The sequence below is a fragment of the Anas platyrhynchos genome, chromosome 11 (assembly GCF_047663525.1).
Source record: "Anas platyrhynchos isolate ZD024472 breed Pekin duck chromosome 11, IASCAAS_PekinDuck_T2T, whole genome shotgun sequence".
NCBI lineage: Eukaryota > Metazoa > Chordata > Aves > Anseriformes > Anatidae > Anas > Anas platyrhynchos.
In genome coordinates this window covers 21,845,122-21,864,978 of record NC_092597.1, presented here as the reverse complement: position 1 = coordinate 21,864,978, position 19,857 = coordinate 21,845,122, and the positions used below count along the sequence as shown (strand labels likewise).

General features: G+C 46.9%; 1 long non-coding RNA gene across 5 annotated transcripts in view; it reads right to left on the bottom strand.

Moving 5' to 3' along the window:
* Positions 1-15,183, bottom strand: part of LOC119718094 (uncharacterized) — a 31,019-nt gene extending 15,836 nt beyond the window's left edge. For 3 of the 5 annotated variants that reach the window (XR_011811976.1, XR_011811977.1, XR_011811978.1), the window contains exons 1-3: positions 14,734-15,183; positions 5,472-5,984; positions 2,612-4,602 (exon numbers count right to left, since the gene is read on the bottom strand). This is a non-coding gene — a long non-coding RNA (uncharacterized lncRNA). The remainder of the gene's footprint in view (positions 1-2,611; positions 4,603-5,471; positions 5,985-14,733) is intronic. The other 2 variants (XR_011811979.1, XR_011811980.1) reach the window with 1 other exon arrangement.
* Between the last annotated feature and the right edge of the window lie 4,674 nt (positions 15,184-19,857).

Below are 19,857 nucleotides of genomic sequence, written 5' to 3'. Positions count from 1 at the left end.
CCACTAAAAATTAGATTTATCTTCCTTGGAATAACTACAGACTCTTGCATTTGTAATTCACTCCCCTCCCATTTCTAATCTCATTTCTATTGAATGTATTGTTTTTCTTTCCATTATTTATAAAATGAGATCATTAAAATGAGAATTGGAGCCTGACAGGTTTGGGGCAGAAAGAAATTTCACTGCAGATGAATCCCAAATATAATACCTTGGATTACCGCAGAGCGTTTCTCAGTGAAAGGGCAGAAAAGAGCTGTTTCTTATGCCATTGATTCATGCTTCTGTTTTGACGTTTTGGGGACAAAAGAGAAAAAGAAACGCTGAGTCTTGGAGTCTACAGCACTTTATGCAAGAGGCAATGTGGGACGATGGTGTGTGTGACATTTTGGGGGATGGGGGTGCTGAGCTGGAGGCTCCTTGCACCAGTGCAACCACCTCCCAGCCCGGCTCTGCTGCGAGCTGTGCCCCCCCAGCTGATTTCGGTGCCTGGCCCCAGCAAGGTGGGGAAAAGGAGATGTGAGCCCCACAGGCTCAGTGAAACGCAGGGAACATTTCCTTTTGCCTAAAAATCAGCCGAGCCACCCCTCCCTCAGGTGTGATTTCGGTGCTGCTGTGGTCCCCGTTCTGCTCCCAACCAAAGCAGCGACAAAACCCTCGAAGAGTGGCTGCCTTTTCCCCCCAGCAGGCTGCACGTCAGGGGTGGGTGAAGTGACTTGGCTGGAAAGAATCTGGGGGGCCTGGAGGATGCTCTGTTAACGCAGGATATTATCTGACCCTTGGTAATAGAGCAATATGTTCCAGATGCAACGGAGAGATTTGGGGAGGGGGTGCCGGGGAACTGCTTTGTTTCCTTAAGCAGCTATTTGGGGAAAAAACAAGCAAACAAAATCTGATGGATCCAACTGAGCACAAATCTGGTGTAATTCCACTGCAAACTGCAGGTTTACTCTGGATTAATACTGGTGTGAATTGGACTAAGATTTGGCTGCAAGTCTCAGCTCTCCCCTCATTCCTGAAAGACACAAACACGAAGGTCTAAACATCTACAGTTATGTATTACATAAAATATTTCCTGGCTAGGAAAACCTCATGGGACAATGATCAGGAACAAGATGGTGCAAATAATCAGTTTAATTGAAAGTAAAGGCACATGACTGTCAACAGAGAGAAGAAAGAGGTTTTTCCTTTGCCAGCTTTAATACAAGCAATATTAGTAGCAGCTGCATTTCAACCCATTTTGCAGATAACCCTGAGAGGGGCATTCTGCAAGCTGAACGGTTTAATTGCATAGGCTACCCTTTAATTTAGGGTGCTGAGAATGATATGAAGGACTCATTAAACTGGGGCATTAACCATAGCAGAAAGTAAAGTAGTTTCTTTGTTGCAGAAGACTCCTGCTACCCGACTACTCAATTGTTCACGGGAACCGCGGCGAAGCAGGATGGGTAGAAGGAGACGTGTTGGGATGGAGGGAAGGAAAGGAAAAGAAAAATATGTGGTAAAGGCACTGCAGGCTGTATGTCACTGGCCAGGGTTATTTCAGAACTGCTGCCTGACCTGTTGTCTTACTGGGGAACACCATGGAGCTGGAGCTGATGCACAAAGCATGGCCAGGAGCCGTGACACCATCATTGGGCTGGGAAAGTCTGGCTGCATCCAAAGCTTTGAGCAAGAGCCCCCAGGGACACCAGCACACGCCGTGAGATGAGGAGCAAGCACAGACATCGGGTTCACCCTCCTGGATCCCCAGGAACACAGCTCAGCCCCTTGATGACCAGGAGCATCGGGACTTCCCCTCTCTTTAAGCATGACCTCAAAGCCAACAACAACAAACATCGCTCTCAGAAGTGCAGAATAAAGCGTCACGGCGTGAACCTCAAGGGTTTGAAACCTTGGAAGCTGGTGACAGGGAAGGGAAAAGCCCCCATCCCAGACCTGCTGGGTGTCACACCATGACCATCGCTTCGCCATGCACGGCAGGTGATGCCAGTCCGGTGGGGACAGCAGGGAGCTTGGTCTGAACTGGAAGCAACTGGTCCCGGGAGCTCAGAGCCCAGTTCCAATGTGGGGTGAAGTTGGAGTAATGCTGCCCTCGCTCCCCAGCAAAACAAAGCCTTTTTAATGACTCTTTCCCCAAGCTCAGGATTGGGTCCATAAAACAGAAACTGTACTTCGATACCAAATGAAAAACATTACTCACAGACTGTAATTCCTTTCTGCAAATACCGGAGGAGAATATTTCATTTGGCAAACAATTGAGCCTTACAGTTTAGAGCTCTTAATGTGATTAGGGACAGGTTCTGCAACACATTTGTAACTCCAGGTGATTTTGCTATATCTTTTTGGACTGTGACCAGACATAAAATGCCCTTTTGCTAGATTTGGATCCAACTAAAATTGAGGAGAATCAGATGTCGGCGAGTCCTTTCCAGTTTGATCTTTACCCAGGGGTATCACAACACGCTTCAGCTACAGAGTGCACAGAGCAGCTCTGCAATCGTGGGCTCTTTTTTGCATTAAGCACATCCCTGCTCCGCTGAGCGATAGCTCTCCTGCAGCACACGCTCTGTAAACAAGCAAGCGCTGCTCTGAATTACCGTGATGTACTTACGGGACTGGGAGAGAGCGCAGGATGCTCCCACTGGCCCTATGGACACAACTTCACTTCCTTTCCATCTTCCCAAGTTACTTCAGGAAACTCAAATTTGGCTCGGAGCAAGCTGAGACAAGGTGCCCCCAGCATTTCATCCTGAAATCCCTGTGTTTTGTAGGATCAGACCCCTCTGCAAAGTTTTCCAGTCTCACGCCCCGTCTCTAGCGGTGTTGCTGCCTCCGCTACCAAAGGCGAGGCTGCCAATGAATCAGATTAAATTAATTTATTACCAACAGGGGAGAGCACCAAAGAGAAAAGCTAAATTATTCTGCGTGTGCAGAACAAAGCCAAGCTTGACCTTTAAGCCATCAATAAGAAGAAAATCCTTCTTTTTTTTGCTCATGAGGACTCCGTGCTGGCATCACAGATGTGGGTGCTTTGGCTGTCCCCAGCCTCCCCCGTGCCCCACCAGGAGCTGCTCATGGGGGCACTGAGCATTGCTAGCCCAGGAGCCACCAGCCCGAGTAAGACGATACTATTGAGTATTTATGGCAAGCTGTAAAGCAGGAAAAAAAATAAATACATGCCCTAACAGATTTATCACTCTCCAAAAGGAGGAAAATTGCACTAAGGACAGACCCACATCACTCTCCTAAGCAGGTAGGTCAACGAAGTGTCAGCGATGGGAAAAACAGATCAGGGCTGTGCACATTAAGGCCTTGTGTCCACGGAATGGCCATCACAGCCCAGGCCCGATGCAAAGGAATACGCTTGAAGTGTTTTACGACGTCGTTGATCTTTGCGACCCCAATAGCTCTGCTTTATTCACGCCCAGGGAGGGCAAGCTGCTTGGGGACAGGTGAGGCTGGTGCTTCGCTGGGCGGCAGCGGCAGATGGGAGGGAGGGGAGGCGATCGATTCGGGCTCCGAAAAAAAAAAGCAGAAGAAGGTGTGAGGGCTGGAACTGGAAGTCAGCAACATGCGAATTGGAAAGGAGACATCTGGTTTTCAACAAGGGCAGCCCGCCGCCGGAATACGCCAGGAATGCCGCGGATTCCTCGTCCCTTGCTGTCTTCAAAGCAAAGCGTGAGCTCCTCTTCTGGAAAGCCCTGGTCCTGAGCCCGGGGGGGTGACACACAGCTTGGTCAGCTGCTCCGAGCACATGGAGCACGACCAGGGGATACAAATACCCAGCTTGTGCCAAGCTGTGGGCACTGCAAAGCTTTGCCAGGCAGCTCCTGCGCGTGGCTGCTTGCACGTCACATATGGGTGCACATGGCTAGGGATGGTTACAGGAGCCTGGGTGCTGGCACCAGGCAGAGACAAGCACAGTGGCACTTCAGTAAATCTAAATAAACCAAATAGCTCAGGATTTTGTCACAAAATTGCAGAACAGTTGAGGTTGGGAAGAACCTGGGTTCTGAAGACCTCCAAAGAGGGACGCTCCTTGTCCCTGTATTTTTTTTTTTTCCAGATTTATTTATGTTTTTTAATACTGTGGGACAAACATGAGGGCCAAAACAACATTTCATACCTATTTCTCTCCTTTTTTTTTTTTTTTTTTTTTTTAATGTGCGTTATCCCTAGAGCTTAGGGATATGGTTTAGTGGGGACTGTTAGTGTTAGGTTAGAGGTTGGACTCGATGATCTTGAGGTCTCTTCCAACCTAGAAATTCTGTGATTCTGTGATTCTGTTATCCTATGCAGTCCCTAGGGCGCTCAGCTGGGATGTGAGAGATGCAGGTGCCAGCCCCAGGGGGTTCTCTCATCTTCTGCTGAAACTGTACCCAAGAAACCAGAAGAAAAACCCCACGATGTGGCAGGTCAGCAGGCGGCACACAAATCAGGCAGGTCCCGCGACCTTGCGGTCATCCCCAGGAAGCAATAACTGCAAAAAACCTGCAGCAGCTGCGGTGGCCATCAGGGGTTTGCAGCCCCTCAGATCACTTCTGTTTGCCCCGGGAAGCTTTGGGTTCCTCTCTGCAGAGCCCGACCTCAGCTGCCTGTGTCCTGGGAGAGACCAGAGGGTAACACAGCAAAAACCATCAATGAAGGGACTCAGGTATAATCTCCAACAAGAACACGAGTGGGTCAGAAGGAAAACAAAAGCTTTTCTTCCTCCTGGATCAGTGCGACAAAGGTTTCCTGAAACTTTGTGGTCTCGGCAAAGATTTAAAGTTCAGCTTAGGTGTAAAAGACCCAGCTCTACCTATGCCAACAGAGATCAGATTAGGATTATACAATTTAGGATGCTACATCAATTCTAATTATAAAAGTATCTTCTGTTCATTCAATACCATAAAAATATTTATACCCCACATCCCCCCCCAGATTATCAGCTTTAACATTTACACGTCAGTTTTCAGACTGCAGTGGGCAAGAAGCTGCGTTATTTTAGAGTGAAGGGTAAAAAAAAAATCATTTTTTTTTCAAATATTTGCAAAGCCAGATGATTCAGTAAAAAATTTCTAGCGTGTCAAAAAAATACAACAACAAACAAACAAAAAAAACAACAACAAATGCATTTCTTCAAAAAGCATTTTGCATGGAGAACACACCCAATGGAGCAAATATTTGAGTTCCTCAGCTTAGGACGGCCAGGTGACGGGTAGCAGAGGGGGATGCTAAAAATTCCTCCTGGGCAAGGCAGGCAGCAGCACGGGCAGAGAGCTGCAGGAGGTGCAGATTTCTCTGAATGCCTGCAGGACCTGCCCGGGGATGCTAAATGCTGCCTAAAACCTCCCTCTCTCATTGCAGGCTTCTCTCATGCAGAACCCTTAATTAAAAAGTTTCCCAGCACTGACATGGCATTTAAAGGGACGCCGTGGTGCAATATCTGTTTCCAATCACAAGGTTTGGAAGAATAAGGCTGCACATACCTTAGGACCCCCAGCGGAACGTATTGGTGATGATGATGATGTTCCTTTAAATAGCAGCAGATGGCAAGACCTGGAGGAACAATTTTTCTTCCAGAGACCAAAGTGGTGACACAAAGCGATGCCTTCATCGAGGAAGAGCTGCGTCTGTGCCCAACGCCGTGGCCACGTGGAGGGAAGAGCTGAAAAGCTTCGGGCAGCACCGCGAGCCATGGAGAACTGAGCCAGGGGAGAAAAGCCTTTGTGCTACCTATTGAGGTCTCCATGAACAGGAGGCAGATTTTTGTCCTCACCAGAAGTGCTTCAAATCTGGGCCCTGGTTTAGGGCAGCAGGGCATTTATTGCCGAGGGCTGTGCTCCTGGTTCGTGGTTTCTCTAAGGTGCAAGTCAACCTTCAGCACCTTTGTACCCGCAGAGCTGGTGACTCCTTGGCTGGGACCAGGCTGCTGGTGTTTTACTCCAGGGCACCAGTGCAGATGGGTTTGGATCCTGACGGTCTGCAAGCTGACCGAGCAACTTGACAGAAGGATAATAAATAATTAATTAAACACAGCGAAAAAACAAACCAAACCAAACAAAAAAACCCCTCAACAGATCACAGCCTCGCTTATTAACTTCTCTCCCACCCCACTTCCCAAAAACGCAAACCAAACCAAAACCAAAACCAAACAAAAAAAACTCTAGGAGCTTAATTTTCAGTCCACAGATTCAAAGCTACCCTTCTAGGATTGGATTTTGAATCCAATTTCATACTGGAAACCACTAATTTTTACCAATTCTACCATTTTCAGTGTGGTAGAACTTGCTGCTTTTGAGAGACTTGGGCACAGGAAAACTGCTCATTTCCATTATTTTTAATTAAAAAAAAATCAAGAGCAACACAGTAGATTTCATCCCCAGTGCCTCTCAACTCCAGATCTAGTTTCGACTCAAGCACAACCCTAAACTTGACCCCATGTTCAGCCACAAACCCCAAACTTTCTATGGGCTCTGGGTGGAAAGTTACTGACCCTGTATCCGAGCCAATTTTCAAACACACAAATAACTTGCCTGATGAAATTTTTGTAGGGAAAAAAACATATATATATATATACGCACGCGCGCACACACACACACACACGCCATATATAGCAGAAGGGATTAAATCCTCATGTTGCAAGAATTTAATTTAAAAAAGCTAAGACATTGCAGGAATGCAAAGCTATCACCTCGGCCGGGTAACCTTTGGCTGAGGCAGGCACTTCCCCAGCCGGGAACGCTTCCCGCACGGCGCTGCAGAGAGGTGCCACTCGGGAATGCCTGGCTCCAGCCCAGCGCCGAGAGGAAACCGGCGATCCTATACCCATGGGGCCTCCGTGTAATTCCCCTCGTGTCGTTCTCACCTCCTGCCCAACGCCCTGGGCACCCCATGTCCCAAGGAAGGGGGATGAGGATGGCAGGAGGGGTGGCACAGAAGGATGCTGCGCGATCTCCTGCCGCGAATCCAGACTCGAACCCATCCTCGGGAAATATTCGGTGCCTGAACGGGGGCAGGCGTAAGTTCACTTCGCTCTGAGGTTAAGCGTTTAATAGGACCCCGTGTATTAACAGCATTCCTGGCAGGCCAGGACTGGGTTTAAGTGGCTGAGGGGGAAACGCCGTGCCGCTGGGTCTGATCCTGCGCTAATCACAGCAAGCAGGGGACTGACCTACAGGAAACGATCCTCTGGGCACTGACGCTAGCAAATAAAGCCAGCCGGTCCTGCGGTTTATGGCCTGTGTTTTCCACCCCCAGCAGGCTTAATTTATGGTAATTACTAGGAACCACGGATTAAATTAATAACAAGGAAATTATTAAGGTTTCCTGACCCGCAGGCCAAAGGTAAGCAAAGAGAAGCAAGCTGCTCTGGATGGAAACGTTTCCCCCGCTGCTTGCGAGGCCAGCGGAGGAGGGCCTGCAGCGAGGCAGTGGGGACGGCAGGTTTTTGGGAAGGAGCCGTCTCTCCTCGCACACAGACGGTCACAAACAGCATCCCAGGGCAGCCCAAACCATCCTGGCACAGCTCCCGGACACGGGGCGCACAGGCCGGAGTCATACGCTTTAAGTTACCGAAGAAATAGAGATCTCTGTCGGACAGGAAGAGACTATAAAAATAATATAATGCAGAAATCCTGCTCCATTCAAGCTACAGCGAAGTCCAGAGCCCTGTTCTACATCCAGCTCCGCCAGCTGATCAGAAGAAGTAATTCTCCCCTGCCTGGGTCGGAGCACATTTTATTGCTGCTTATAATTCATATATAAGCCTCATACTTTAAATTAGCATGTTGAATGCTCTGATGCTGTTCCTATTTGCTCACCAGACCTGGCCTCCCAACCTTGCTGGCCTGGGTATGGATATGAATCATTTTTTTCATCAAAGGCAGAGCAGAGCGTACGCTGGCGGGCGGGTAGGGTTTGTTTCCTGCTCTGTTTTCCCTGCAAGAAGGTCGGTGCAGAAACAAAGCTGCCAGGCTTTGCTCTCTGTAACGAGGAGAGCACCACGGCTTCTCTCAGCCCTCAGCACGTATACGGTTCCTGCAGCGGCTGCTTTCAGATTCTTTTACTCCGTTATCTGCTTCACATCCACCCTAAACCCACCTCGGAGCCAATTCCGTGCCTTGGGGACAGCCTTGCCCAGCACAGCCCGAGCTCTGTCACAAAGTCTCATGATATTTCTTACCCTGAACATCTTTCTTAGAAAAACCAGGCAGAACAAAGGCCTGTTCAGGCTTTTGATACAAGGTTCAAAAGAGCACCTGAAGCCTTATACAGATCAGGCGAAGGCGCACGCACCTGAAGGTGTGTTTAGATGCACCCGAACTGTATTTACTAAAAATCTGCTCCCAGCTGGGCTCCTGAGGAAGGCAGCACCAAGCTCCCACCTCCAGCACGGACAGTGGGCGATTGTTGTGCTGGCGGATTGCATGTCACTGGCAGGGATATCAGCGCCCGATCTCGGTCGGGATGGGGCACGGGGGAACCTGCAGCCTTGTCAGACTCAATGCTTTCGTGTAGTAGGTTGAATAACAGCACGATGTTTACATTTCCCCTCCTGCCCTAAGTAGTCTGGAAGCTGGACACCTGAAAAGCATGAATGATTTCTAAAGCAGAGCCAGCGTCGGCTCGTGATCACTTGGCTGTTTCTTACCAGCATTCCTTAAAAAAAAAATAAAAAATAAAAAATAAAAAGGAAACTAAAAAATGTAACAAACCTAAAACAAGCAAACAAACGAAAACCAAACAACACAAAACCCTCAAACTGAAGGTTTTGCTGCTTCTGAACCTGGACATGCAGTAAAGATAACACAACTGATAGCTCACACTGTGCGTACATCAGCCATGGCACAGAGAATCCAACAACTCGAAATGCAACCTTCCAGGGGATTAATTCCAACCAAGAAGTAGTTACTTTCTAGTTTCTTCCGTATTAACACGTTGAAACTTAATATTGAAAGTTCTTTAAATACACAAACAAAACAGTGTCTATAGTTAATGGCAAAAATATAAATTGAGGTATGTAGGAAGCAAACATTCTGCGTGCACTGGAGAGCAATAAACATGATTGCAGGAAGCTATATAACAAAAGCACCAGAAATACTGGGTGGGGGACAGTAAAAACTTGAGAGCTTTAATCACGAGGATCAGGGGTCATGACTGGATTTGTCCCTCATTCCAATGAAGGACGGGATGATTGCCTGACGCTTTTAGCATCTCTCCTTACTGCTGCTCTCTCTGTGAAGCATGCCACGCTCTGCCATAGCCTGAAGTTCTCAGCAAGCTGTAGTCCTCACAGAGCAGACACCTAGGATGCATACACCTCATGTCAAGACAAATTCCCCAATTCACTCCATGGACAGTTGTGTTAGTCCCTTACAAAAGAACCACGCCAAAACAAAACAAAACAAAAATCAGACAGAAAAAAAGCAACGCCTAAATGATGAAGTTTTCTTAAGCAGACTCCACTAAGCCAATGACACAAAGGTGATTTTTTTTTTTTTTTCCCCTCTGGGAACGTATTTCACGCTCCTGTCTGCTGCAGGCATCTGAGATGTCAGAGCCCTGCAGGTACCCCCACAGCACCAGCGAGGTGAGCTCCACGTGCTGCACCTCCAAGCTTATCTGATGCAAGGCAGCGACGTGCCCTACAGCCTTCATCTCCAAAAGTCTCGTTCATCTTCACCCTGACTTCAACACAGTTGTCGGATGGTGCCAAAGGTGATACCAAGTCTTGTGGTATGGATGCTTCAGGTTGTCCAGCAGCTATCAGTCACAATTTTCCATCACTGTCATGTAGGGAGGACCATTTTATATTGCAAAACTTCGATTTCCTATTGCCAGTCTGGATCCCAACACACCTTAAAAGCCAAATTGGTAGTTTCGAAATTCAGCATCATCAATCTCTCCAAACTGACGTGCGTCCAGAACAGTAAGTCTCAATCCACTTTGAATTGGATCATTTCATTTCGTCCTGGGCTCGCATGACTGTCAGTCCCTCAATGCTTCTTTGAAAACTGACTCCTTGCAGATGACCACGGCTGTTATAAAACAGTATTTAAAAACAGTTTTATATTTGAAAAGAACTTTCCTTTGCTATTATATCAACCACATGCTTAAGAAAGGGCCTGGGGTTTACCACCGCTTGGTGAGAAAAATAGCAAGAAAGAGAAAGGATAATGGGGTGATAATGGCTGGAAATGTATGGATTGAATTTGGGACCTACTTAAATACAAGAAGACAATTTGTGACTCGGTGGTATACGCAAACACAGAGAAATGTTTGTGGCTCAGGCGTGTATTTGAATATAGAAAAATGTTTTGTGGCAAACAATTTTTCTTTGAGCGCGGACAAACTGTGACCAAGCTGCCAGCTGTTCAAACTCTGGTCCCTGCAGCAGCCCAAGCAGATGGGCTGTGCCTGCTCAGGAATTTCTCTGGAGATGTCCTGCTTCAGCATTTTTGCTGCAGGATGGTAATGGTCACCGAGCATCCCTCCATCACATCGCGCACCGCAGACTTGTGACAATCCTTGGCATCACAAGAGCACCAAACCTTCATCTGGTTACCACCAGGTTCTTGTGAATGAGATTATTTTGGTCAACAGTTTGTCATTTGCTCCTCCAGAGGCAGGGAAATCCAGCTGAATTTTGCCGTTAAAAACTATAAAATGTTTTACAATTCAAAATCGTTTGAGAGTGAATTGTACTTCTGGGATGCTCACTTCTTGTCCTTTATAAGAGATCTAATTTTAAAGAGGATCTGCTTTGGGTAGGGTCTTACATTAAGGGCCAAACCTGTAAATCTCTTGTGTGAAAACTGAGGCACAAAATAAAATAAAATAAAATAAAACAACAACAACAACAAAAAAAAACATGATTCTATGAAAAATGGATGTCTGAAGAGCACATGAAGACGTAGGAGATGCACACAACCACTACACAAGATCGAGGTGGCTCTCACAACTGTTCTTAGACTCACTTGCTCTTTTTTTCCTTGACGTGTCCCATCTTTCCAAAAAACAACACAGAGCAGGAAACAGGCCAAGCACAAGAGTACAGAGAACCTTATAAAAAACCTAAACTTTCTTCTCTATTAAGCAACTGGGCTGATTTTCACTGTATAAAAGACGAAGTAGATTGAACAAAATGCTTACCTATACATCTCCATTTCTGATACAAATCCTAGATTGCCTTTGTCACTTTAGCACATGAGCATGAGGCCAAATGAAACACATGTTTACAACTATAATGAGGATTAGCTTTGCACTAAAAAAGTTGAACTATAGTCAAAATTAGATGGTGACATGGGTATTTGCCAACAGCATTAAATGAGAAATAACGGAGTATGAGGTTTCTGGAATGAATAGAAAACGTATTGTTTAGAGACCTTTTTGGCCACGTATCAACATATGCCAATACTTAAGGCTTCTTGTTCTTATTTACTTGCTCTGACAATAAAACAACTGTTGTTTTGTGCCAACAGCCTGACAGACTGGTCCTGTACCTTAAGAAATACAGATTGGATATTATATCTCATGTATCAGCTTCAACCCACTTTTCCAAAAAAAGAAATGAGAAGTAATTGAGTCCAGAGGAAAGGAAATAAATGAAGGAGGTAATGGATTTTAATAACATATAGCATCAACACGCATTAAGAAAATGCATCAAGCAGAGAAGAAAGCACTCTCCCATCTCAGAGGAGCGGGCAGTGTTTGTAGCTTCACCCAGCCCTGGGCAGAGGTTATCGGCGAAGCCTCAGCAACAGCAGTGATGGATCATTCCCCAGTGTCCTCCATCAGCACAAGCCCAGAGCAGTGAGGTAACCGCTATTGTTCTCATTGCAAAAACAAGCAAAATGATTAATTAAAATCCTAGGAAGCTCCCTCAAAACCGGCGAGCTTGAAACGTCTTTGCAATTCTAATGTGCAGCTTCTTCCCTGGTCCAACCACTTCTCTCCCCGGCGCCGTGCTCTGCCAGGCCACCCTTGTGTTCAAAACGCGCTCCCTCCTCGCAGCGTTTCACACCCAGGAGAGCGCCTCTGTCCTCGAGCCATAATGCTACAGCTGGAACATATAGAGACCCAAGCCAGAGCTCACTTGATTTTAAAACAGATATTGCTAGTAAAGACATCAGGAAAGCCTTCAATTCTGGAACAATTTTCCCAGTGCTCTTTACCGCACGCTGTCCAAGGCGGGCTCGCTCAGCTGCTCTTCAGGTGGCCTTTGTGCAGGTGTGACGTGATGTGGGGCTGGGTGGGAGCTGACCTCGGACACAGCCCGTCCTGCTAGCAGCAAATCCTGCTATTTACGCTGGGAAAAGGTTCAGCTCTGTTAACAGTTAGGGGAAATGGGCAGAACTATTGCTTTGACACTAGTTGTGGCGCGTCCACTTAGTTTAGTGCTCTGAAAAACTGCTTATGTTATTGAAAAAAATTAAAATGATGTATTTTTCTAACTTGCAGAAGTGGAATAAAGCTTAATTCATTCTTTATTTATTTTTAGTCAATCCATCAGCAATTGGTCTTGTGGGAACGCATTTAGCAAACACATCATTAATTCTTAGTTCACCCACTCTTCAGATCAGTTTGCAAACTCCCTGGTGGCACATTGTTGGCAGACAATTTGCCAGTGATCAAAGCACTCCATGAAGACATCAATACGGACAAGTCCAAGGGAAAAGAGACAGGGTCCCAGCAGAAGGCAGCCTGTCACACCAGTCCTGCCTGCTGTTCCACCAGAATTTCTTCTAGAAAGCCTTCTGGGGACAAAGAGAAGCAACCAGCTTGCAAAGTCCCAGCTCCAAAGGTCCCAACTTATACTGGACCACCTGGGGCAGGTCTGCATGGGAAAGCAAACTACTACACTTCGGACATTCCCCCTCCATGGAAGATAATGACAGCACTGTTTGTCCTGCAAATCAAAGCATCACAACACCTGTAAGTTCTGGACCTTTGTGGTCAACCCTTTTGTTGGTCTTTCGAATCGAGGAAACCATATCTGATGTCAGGAAGATCAGCTCTGTAACTGGCAACACCTGGCTCCTGAAGGCAGGGAGGATATATGAGGTCCTGAAGCAGTAACTCGGAGCCTTGCCAGTTATCTCATCTGTATTGAGATCACGGTCTCATAAAGCAGTTCGTTGTCCTCTGAAAGATGATGATCTCACACCAGCAGCCCCCCTGCCTCCCTCTCAGCAGACACAGTAAGGCAGGAAATAGGGTTTTGCCTCTATCTGATCACTTACAGCCACAGAAAAGATGAAAGGTTCACGTTCTGTCACAAAACCACCAGAGGTCACTTCCAGTGAAATCTTCACGAGATACGAGTAATCGCCAACTGAGTGTTTCAGATTAAGGGGAGAAAGATTTATCTCCGAGGATACGTATCCCTAAAGAAAAATACACCGTCTGCAGGTCTGCAAAGAGAGATGTCATCTCTGGACATCCTCATCGTGGTAGTACATGGTTAGTTGCCTACGAGAGCCTGCAGCTTTTGGGATACAAAGTCTGAAAGCTCAGGCCAGGAGTCAGCCCCTGACCTAACAGGTCTGCTTCAGTAAGGAGGGAAAAGAACGGATTTTCAGCGTTTTATACACTGGGAGCTGTGGCACTGGAAATGGTGCATCATTTGTGCAAGACGGAAGAAGAGATCCACTTAGCTGAGGTCCCTGACCTCCTAAATCTAACCCAGTAATCACAGAGCACCGACACTGCTGCTCTACCCCTTGCATTGTTCACTCTTCCCTCAGTAGAAGACACGACCATGGCCACAACTCAGAGAGGGGTCCCCGTGCCACCAGTTTGCCCAACTGGTGCATGTTGTTCTCCCATCCCTTTAAGACACCATCACCATGGCTGTGGGGACACCTGCTGAACAAAGCCTTTTGGATGCAGGGACGTGGGCTCCTGGGGTGCTCAGGAGGACACCTGGACACGGCCTGGGTGCACCACCAGCCTCGGAGATGCCTGTGGCTTCCAGCCTGAGCTGTAGAGATCCTGGTAGCGGGGAACAAACCCTTAACGTCTCTGTAATATGGTGCCTACAACATCCATACATGACCATAACGTGTCTGCAGGGGTTCTGTGCGCTCGCGGCAGCTCCTCCTGCAGGTGAGCAGCCCTGCCATCCCCTCAAACTTAAATAAAGGTATCGATCGCCTACCACCTGCGCTCCGGACTACCATCCTGCAAATGTTTTTGCTCTGGGAACATGAAGCAACATATGTTAGCATTAACTTCTCTGCCTTTTTATATAGCTATAAACAGATCCATTGACTCCCCCCCTTTTTAATTTTGCAAAAATAAATGCTTTCCTGGACAGTCAGAGCTCATTACCGAGACAGAGTGCAGCTTCCCCTCCTCCTGCCCACAAGAGCCGGAGTGAGGAAGCTCACATGGCACGCAGACCACCCATCTTTGATTGCAGCGGGTGGGGAAAAAAGTCTCTCCTTCCATATTCATATTTTTTGGAGACTCTTAAGATCATTTTTCTTAGTAGGATTTTTTTAATGCATCTTCCGTATCATAAAACCTGTTTATTGTTATTTCTCTGAGCCATTTTTATTAGAGAGGTCTTTTTACTGAGTTTTATATTAAAGATTCTAACAAAGGCAAATAAAATTACATCTATAACTAAGTGCATACTGTTACAAGCCTGCGTCTGTCCCCATGCCAAGAAGAGGCTTTGCATAGTAAGGCTGTCCTTGTGAATACAGAACAGAGTCAGGATTTTCAGAAAAGCTCGATACTCACAGCCAGGGCCAGGTTCCTGTAAGAGCTCAGTGCCATCAGCAGATGACTCCAACCAGAGCTAACATGATGTCACCCTCCGCTTCGGCTACATCTCATCAGCCACGTCCTGGGGCCAGCATCGCTTTGGGGCGTTCCTGTCGTTCCCTGTGCCTGGTGTAAAGGGAACTCTCCCTGAGGCTAGGACAGGGGAATGGATCTTCATGAAACTTCACAAGGAACAGTGATTTGGGACTGTGGAACACAAGGGCTCTTCAGCTTTATGGGGAACACACAAGTCAGTGAGAGGTGAGCTTGGATAAAGAAGCACAGTGCCCTGAGAGGCTGGGTGAAGAGACCACAGCTCCTTGGCATCTCACTCAAGCAGCCATGCAGTAACTTATGAGAGGTCTCTAGGGAATTTCACGTAGAATTTGAGTTCTTGTGGTCTGTGCTCCCTCTCTGGGGTTGCCCAGGTCCCAAAAGCCAGCCTCAAGCAGCCCATGCACAACTGTGAGAGCAGCAGGGATGGACAACGAAAGGGGTTGTCTGTGGCCAGTTTATATTTTTATTTTTTTTACGTTTTAACACCTCTTTTCTCCCAAAGCTCCATAAAGGTGACAAATGCTCATTCCTAGCAGTGAAAGGCAGATTGCTGCTCACACCACAGCCCTTCCTGGGCAGGAATCATCCCTCTGAGACTCCACACTCGGGCTTGAAATAAGCTACTTTATCCTCAAAAAGCCATTCTCCTCCCACGTGCTTGTGTCCTTCGCATGGCTTTCATCTTGGCAGCCTCCAGAAGACCCCAACTAATTTCATTTTGCTCACCCTGGGTCAGAGCACGAGCTTCCCAAAAAACGTAATCGCCTGGAAACCCCGATGTTCCTGCAGCTGGGTCTGCAGGAGGGGTTTTCACACACCCCCTGCCTTTGCAGCAGGGGAAGAGGACATGGGACCGGAGGAGGCGGTTGTGCAGCATCTCTTCCTACTCAATTAACTCAGCGAGCCCGGAGGAAAGCTCACCATCTGCACAGCCCGTGAGTCACCTCAGGACTCGGGCAGTTTACTGTATATATTAGTCAACAGAAACAAACAACACAAATCCCCAGACACTAAAAGTCATTCTTCTTTTTCTCTTCTTCCTCCGCCCCCCCTTCAAATTTGGCTACGCATCCCTAATTATAATTTTCTGGAGATTTTAAAGTATTTAATTGTGGTTTCTATAAACAAGAAGATAAATTACTACATCTAAATATTGGTTCTCAACAGTTACTAATGTCTCTCAGGGGACTGCTATTATTTTACTAAGACAGGAAAAATAGGTTGTAAAAGATTTTCTTTGTCTCTCTAGCTTACCAGTGCTGGGAGTAGGTTCTGAGAAGATTTCTTGTAATTGCCACTGAATGCTTTCTAGCTGATGACTTTAGACAGCATTATTAAGTAAACTAAAAGGGAAGATTGATTTCCAAGATGATACATTGTAAAGTCACGACAAATAAAAGCTTAACCTTTTATTCCAGAAAATGAAAGCACAGTAAATGCAACAAAGACAGAAAGGCAGACACTGCAGCACCCACCAGTTCCCCTTTTAAAGCTTTCAAGCTGAGTGGCAGACTGAGTGGTAGTGGGAACATTTTTAAAGGTTTTGGACCTTAGGTTTGGTTGAGCAACACATTTGTGAGCATCCCCAAAGCTTTCCCAGGCTGTGTGGATTTTCTGGACCTACACTCATGGGGTGCAAGACTTACAAGAAGACACTGATTCATGGTTTTGGTTGGGTTAAAACAATACCCTGGGAGCATCTTCCATCCTGGTATCACCCTGCTACGACCCACATTAGCAATCAGACCCCATAAGGTGCTCAAAGGACAGGAAGAACAACTGCAGAAAAAGAGATGGACCTTTAAAAAAAAAAAAAAAAGCAGAGCAAAAGACTTTAAGAGTAACAGAGAAAGAAACCAGCAGATAAGACCAAAAGTAGCTAAGCAGGGCAAAAGATCCCGGGGTGCAGTGATAATGAAAAAAGACCCAACAGCAAAGAGATGCTGAAAATCGTGAGCATCAGCCAGTCACGGCAGCTGAAATGAGGCCAATCCCCAACCCTTCGACACACTGGCTGGGCAGGGAGCTGCCCAGCTGCAGTTTCACGGTAGAGTTTGACCTCTCATTGTTAAAAATAGAGTCACTAAAAAGGGAGAATCAGGAACTGATGATGGTATCAGGAACTGAAAATATTGTAAAAGCTGAAAGGCTGCTGCCAGTCCTGTGACTTCTCCCCTGCAACAGGCGGAGGAATCTGTTACTGTACAGCACAGGGTTTCCAGCTGGTCTCCTGAGACCGTGTCATGGGTGGGAGCCCAGCTGGGACACGGGTGCAAGGTTTTTCCCTCCTCGAGCATCTCCTTCCTTCCTGGTGCACCGCTTCCCCCTGTCACACCAGCACTGCGTCACCGCGCCGTGATCCCGCCTGAGGAACTGCTCATGCTTCAAAACACCCCAGAAAAAAAAATAATCCAAGTTTATGAGTAACTTCGGTGGTTCAGATGGGACTGGACAAGCTGGGGGCAGACTACAGAGAGAGCCCAGGAGCAGAATCCCTGCACAGGACAGGACACCCTGGGGTCTCCACATGGGGGGCTCTGATCAAACCCAAAGCTACATGAGCGGGAAGAAAACAGACCTTGCGGAGGATCAGGCTGAGCCATCCATCAGAGCACCAATCAATCACTTCTCCCTTGTAAATCACATCAGGGAAAGGGGCTTTTATTCATTTCTTTATTTTTAAAAACATCAATATTTCACATTGGCTCATATATACAGGCTGCAGCTTGGCTGCCTTATAATGTGCTTGCCTGGCCCAAAGAAACCTCAGCCTTTGCCGGGACAGAAAAACACACATGGACAAGCAGGCACACAATGAGATGAAGCTCTGTGAGTCCATCCTGTAGAGCCACGGGCTCTCCTGCCCCTTTTCTACCAACCCATGGCATGCTGAGCACTCTCCAAACACACAAGGAGGTGGGGTTCCCATCCAAAAAAGCTTCCAGGCTCCAGTTGGGCAGAATACAGGGAAAGTACAAACCACGTTTGCAGCTATATTAGCCATGCACTCATAGGCACAGACTAATAATAGAGCCCAGAAACTGCTCCCAGGTTACTCATCTTGCACGTCAAGCCAGTCCTCATGGTTTCCATAGGCATGGGGGAGAGGTGGGTGTCTTTCTTGGTTTCATAACAGTGCTGCACGCTGGTGTGTAATAAATAAAGATGAAATGGAAATAATCCAACCCACTCCTCTTTGAGCAGAGTTCAAGGAAAATATTGCAGCTAGAGACTATAAGCAGACCCAATAAATTTGTTCCGCTGCCCCATTCCCCTTTTGTTATTAGGGTGTGACTAAGACTTAGCAGCATCAACTTTAGGTCTTAATTAGAGGTTCTTGCTGCAAGCTCAGGGGATATTTCAAAACCATGTTAAAAATATCATAGGAACTTGCAGCATGCATGCAAACACGATGCAGACCTGTGAACCAGGCTGGCTGAAACACGCAGTTGTGGTCCTGGGATTTCTACTTTATCTTAAGCCTTGGGTTCCTCTGGTGCTATATTATCTCCTGTGTATATTGTACCAAGGAAAGGCAGAAGGGATTTAATAGCCTGCATCCAGCTGTCCTCGAATATTTATATCCAAAGGACCGCTGGGCTTCTTGAGTCAAAAGTGGAGAAAGTGGGACTGTATTATTTATAAGGAAAAGCTTATTGCCTGGGCTGCTGCTTGAGACATTATTGCCTGACCGTGCTTTCCACCCAGCGCTCGCTTCAGACGACTGAACTTGACCTATCCACCCATCATAAATTAAATTCTTTGATCTCATCTGTAACAACACAGAGCCCTAATAACAATAGATCAAACCGCAGCAGGGACAATATGCTTATTCTTTACCAACTAACTTTTAATTAGTAAACAGCACAGGGGAAGAATTCACCTTTACAGAACAAAAAGGAAAAGAAAAGGCATTTAGTACTTGAAAGAAATAGCTGATAAAGAGCAGAGGAATCTTTCAGAGCTCTACATCCTTGTTCTGTTCATCTGAAAAACCACGCCATCCCCAAAGCATTAAAACCAGGATGAATTTCACATTGTAAGAAATCGCCGTGAAAGCAAACATCAAAAGGAACCAGGGAGGAGGAAGCAGATCAGGTGGTGCAGAAATAGCACGCCGCCTTTTATCCGCACTTCATACGGGAACATCCCTCCCATTATCTGCCTGGATCCCTGTCCGTGCCCACGGTTCCCGGACCGTAAGCACGGCTGGGGCTGAGTCAGTCCCCACACCTCCCGGGGAGGCTGATGCTTGAAGTGCAGCCAGGAAAGGTGCCCAGCACCCAGCACCCTGGGTATTTTCTGTTTGCACAGGGCGGGTTTATTATTGCAGAGAGTTTCACAGGTCGCACTAAATCGTTTTAGTAGGCTTGTCATTTCCAGGTGAGCTTATCTGACACTCAGCACAGCTTCTGGGCAAACACAGGAACTTAGATGATGTTTTTAGAGCAGCGGTGGCACTCATGAAGCCAGGGACTTTCTATGGCTGTATGTCTTGGGTCATTTCATGCAGATGTAGGAAAAAATTCTAACCAAAGTTAAAAAACACAACACTGTTCACAAGAGGGTGCAACGACAACTTGACACATCTCTCTCTTTTCTCTCTCTAGCCCAATGTTTCCACAAACCTTGCAGCTATTTGCTGTCTCCCAGACCATCAGGTGCAGGAAGCACTGAGGAAGAGTGAGCTGACAGGGACGGTGCACTCACATCAGGCTCATTTCCCTAGGAAACCAGGCTGAACCCCCAGCACCGCTCCTTAAAGCCTGCCTGACACAGGAAGGAGACGAGCCAAAACCAACCCAAACCCTCTAAGTGGTGTTGCCACTTTCCAAGCAAACAAACCCAGGCTGCCACAGACCACGAGCAGGAAGCAAGCCCACAGATGGAGATACTTCACAGAATGCTTCTGAGCATCAAATTCCTGGAGTTTAATCTCCCTGGATCGACAAGATGAGCTCTACCTGAGATTGCTAGTTGTGCCAGCAATGACCTCACTGGGGCTTTGAAAAAAACCACAACACTCCATGTCTTCTCATCCGG